Consider the following 4,702-nt stretch of genomic DNA (forward strand, 5'->3'; position numbering starts at 1 on the left):
TTCTAATTGTAGTTTTGATCCTACACTAAAAAAAATAAAAATTTAAAAAAATGAATTTATCTCTTATGGTCAAGCCCACTGAAATGATCCTTTTAAAGTGAATACTAACCAAAAGCTCATAGACCAATGAAACATTTTAGAGACCCCTGAAATAAAGCTGCACACCTACACCAGCTCATCTTCAACAAAGTTGACAAAAATGAACAATGAGGAAAGCACACTTTATTCAATAAATGTTATTGGGAAAACTGGTTAACCATATGCAGAAGAATGAAATTGGACCCCTACCTATTACAATATACAAAAATTAACTCAAGATGCATTAACAACTTAAATGTAAGACCTCAAACTACAAAAGTTCTAGAGGAAAATCTAGGAAATATTCTTCTAGACACTGGCCTAGGCAAAAAATTTATGAGGACCCAAAAAGCAAATGCATCAAAATCAAAAATAGACAAATGGGACTTAATTAAACTAAAGAGCTTCTGCACAGCAAAAAGAAATGATCAACAGAACAAACAGACAATCTAGGGAATGGGAGAAAATATTTGCAAACTATGCATCCAAATTTGATCTAATATTCAGAATCTATAAGGAACTTAAATGAATCAACAAGAAAAAAGCAAACAACCCCATTAAAACGTGGGCAAAGGACATAAACAGACACTTCTCAAAAAAAGACAACTAGCAGCCAACAAACATGAAAATATGTTCATCATCACTAATAATAGAGAGATGCAAATTAAAAGCATAATGACATACCATCTTACACCAGTCAGAAGGGCTATTATTAAAAAGTCATCCCTATGTACAGAGAAAAAAAAAGTCCAAAAACAACAGATGTTGACAAGGTTGTACAGAAAAGGGAATGCTTAGTGGGAATGTAAATTAGTTCAGCCACTCTGGAAAGCAGTCTGGAGATTTCTCAAAGAACTAAAAATAGAACTACCATTTCCACTCAGCAATCCCATTACTGGGTATATACCAAAGGAAGATAAATCATTCTACCCAAAAGACAAATGCTATCATATGTTCATTGCAGCACTATTTGCAATAGCAAAGACGTGGAATTAACCTAGGATTGGATTTTAAAAATGTGGTACATATACACCATGGACTACTATACAGCCATAAAAAAATTGAATAATGTCCTTTGCAGCAACATGGATGCAGCTGGAGACCATTATCCTAAGCGAACTAATGCAGAAACAGAAAACCAAGTATCACATGTTCTTACTTACAAGTGGGAGCTAAATCTTGGGTTCACACAGACATAAAGATAGGAACAATAAACAATGAAGACTCCAAAAGGAGGAGGGGGGTGGGCTGAAAAACTTCCTTTTGGGTTCTATGTTCACTATCTGGGTGATGAAATCAGTAAAAGACCAAACCTCAGCACCACACAATATACCCTGTAACAAACCTGCACATATACCCCCTGAATTTAAATTTAAAATGACAATTAAAAAATCAAATAATAAAGTAAATATTAAACAAAAGTACTCCCTTTTCAACTTCTAAGATACACATAATAATTGAAAATCCAAGAACCAAGCTGGGCGCTGTGGTTCATCCCTGTAATCCCAGCACTTTGGGAGGCCGAGGCAGGCAGATAACCTGAGGTCAGGAGTTTGAGACCAGACTGGCCAACATGGTGAAACCCTAACTCCACTAAAAATACAAAAATTAGCTGGGCATGGTGGCGGGCGCCTGTAATCCCAGCTACTAAGGAGGCTGAGGCAGGAGAATCGCTTGAACCTGGGAGGCAGAGGTCACAGTGAGCCAAGATCACGCCACTGCACTCCAGCCTGGGTGACAAAGTGAAACTCCATCTGAAAAAAAGAAAAAAGAAAATATGAGAACCTAAGATACAAATATCCAATCATTATATTAACATGAACTTTTTAAACAACTTTTTCTCTTGCTCGCTTCGGCAGCACATATACTAAAATTTGAACTGATGCAGGATTTTTCTTGACCCCTTCCCTAGACTCACGGCAGGGACATTCCCCTCTATTTGGCCCACCACGCTCAGCCCCTTGCAGAAGGGAGCACGTAAGCGAGTGAGTGCGGGATCTGGCCGGCTGCTCTGGGTGCTGACACAGGAGCAAGCTCCGTGTGGAACCCGCGGCCAGACTAAGCGTGTTGCCTCAAGGGGACTGCAGGCACCCAGGTGAAGGTGCTTTCAACCCTGAAGTCCCAGAGGAGGTGTTACAGCGCTCTTTTAGTTCCACCAGCCACAGTCTAACAACAGCTGTGTCTTAGCAGCTCATTTGGCCACTTGCCTCACTGCGGAGGATGGCTGCCCTCTGCTGGCGAGGGCAAAGGGCCAGTATGACAGCCTTTCTGGGTGCCCATACTCGGTGGGTCCCAAGTTCTTGTCCAGAGTCCAAGAAGCATGAGGTCACATGGATTGTTAAAGGATGGTGAAGGCGGAGAATTTTACTGAGCAATGAAAACAACTCTCAGCAGAGAGGGGAGCCGGATAGGGGATGAAAACGGCGGGTCGTGGTTCCCAAAGTTAGATTGTCTCTTCTCTGAAGTTAGGCTGTCTTCTCCTCTACCAACTGAGTCTGGGGTCTTTATAGGCAGAGGATGGGAAGTGCATGCTGATTGGTTTGTGAGTATGCAAAAAAGGTTAAAGCAAAGACACCACTCAAAGATGGGCATGACAGTGTAGAAAACCAATTAGGAAAGGGTAGATATACATTAAATAGGTGAAGGGTGGGGATCAATCAGAGGAAAGCATGCCAAACAGGAAGACAAGTTCTCAATCCAGTCTGAGGATTTAACTTGTAGCTTGGCTTTCAGGCTTTAAACTGTCTTCAGCTTGGAGGTGGGGTTTCACTGGGGACCCTCCCCTTTCTGCCTAGGCATTTGGCTGCCTTCTGTCACTCTCAGAACAATACAGAGATTATCATGGCCCCTACACAAGGATGACATGGAGATTCATGAAACATTCCATTTAAAAAAACAGTAAAAATAAATAAAACAAAAAAATTTTGTAATTGACAATACTTATACATAATGATATGATGTATAGTGATCAGATCAGGGTAATTAGCATATCCCTCATCTCAAACATTTATCATTTCCTTAAAACATCAATACATGTCTGACTGGCTATAGCAGTCAATTTGGATAGATGGAGGTTCTATTTCAGTGGATGAAATACACAGGCTTTTGGAAAATCCTGAGTAGGTGGAAAGGTTTTTTTTCTATAATCTGAGTGGAGATTTCTTTTGATCTGAGAGGACAGCAAAGATCAGGTTAAAAGTTTGCATGAGAATATATATCAATTATTTAAAAAGCAAAGATTGTAGTTGATAAGATGGTTTCTAGAGAGAAATGCATTTCTCTGTAGAGAAGATTGTACAGCCTTATAATTGTTTCCATTCACATGGAACAACTCCAGCTGCTTTCAAAAATCAACAAATGATAAGCAGAAGGAAGATGGAAAGAAAACAACAGAATTTTTGCTATGTCCAACTGATAAACACTGGATTGCCTATAAACTATGTTGAGCATAATTAAGCACAGAATTAACATCATTTGTAATGCAATGAAAAAAGGCAGCTGAGACAAATGCGAAAGATCGCCAATACATTGCTTTGATGATCTAAATCAACACTGCCAAGTTTTATATTTACAAAAAAATATGAACAAAGGGTCAAACAATTTTCCTTCTGGATGCATGTGCATAAGCTATGGCTAAAGGTTCGAAGAAATTTTCATCCCATTATTCATCGTTTGTTAAATCTTAACTTCTTCCATGAACCATGCCCATCAGTGTATCTAATTACCTAGAATGAATCAAAAAAACAGTTCTAACCTTATATTTCTTAGCTACAGCATCATGGGCAAGAGATAAATGTTTTTACTAAAACTTTCAGGTCCCTATTTATGATAGAAGTCAAAAAAGAACACATTGTTTGATGTTTCCAATGTTTTAAGTATGGTGCAATCACTTGAAATATGTCATTCATTCACTCAACAAACATTTACTAAGACTATACTTTTGATAGGCAGGTTCCCTATTAAGTGTTAGAGATATGCGTTATAAATTTCTCACAGTCTAATAGGAGTGACAGGCATATAGAGATGCAATTTTAATACAACAAGAAATGCACTGATAGCATAGAATTCTGATGTGGAGTGGGAAGTAGGTGGGGAGTGGTGGCAATTTGCACAGACAAAAGACATTTTACTTTACCTTGTGGGAGAAAGGAGTCAAGAATACTTTCTTAGAGGAGATGATGACTACATTGAGATCTCAAGGAGGAACAGGATGGATTTTCATAAAAATCTTCATTAGTAGGTAGCATAGTTTTCTCCATTTTATAGGTGAGGAAATGGACATACTCTGACTCAGAGCTGCTGAGTGGCAGAACCAATATTTTGAACCCAAGCCTACCTGATCCCGGTGTCATACATTTCCCAATGTACTGTATTTTATCCACTGGTAGGAGAAAAGTTGAAAGTGGAAGAAAATACTCTATATTTAGCTCCAAGTCATAAAATCTTTTTACCATTACTGATCTGACCTAGCAATTCCAGCACAACATTCCCTTCTTACAATTTTTCCCATGTTCAGCTAAGAAAATATAATTGCTGGCTTGTATTTCTACCATATACTCTTAGAAATGCTCACGAAAAGCCAAGACATTATAGTTACTTTGGAGAGGAATAGGTATGAAAACCT

General features: G+C 38.6%; 1 pseudogene; it reads left to right on the forward strand.

Annotated features, from left to right (window-relative positions):
* The first annotated feature begins 2,872 nt into the window (after positions 1–2,872).
* LOC115934151 (uncharacterized) lies at positions 2,873–2,971 on the forward strand (annotated as a pseudogene).
* Positions 2,972–4,702: the final 1,731 nt, after the last annotated feature.

Source organism: Gorilla gorilla, chromosome 2, assembly GCF_029281585.2.
Source record: "Gorilla gorilla gorilla isolate KB3781 chromosome 2, NHGRI_mGorGor1-v2.1_pri, whole genome shotgun sequence".
NCBI classification, from domain to species: Eukaryota; Metazoa; Chordata; class Mammalia; order Primates; family Hominidae; genus Gorilla; species Gorilla gorilla.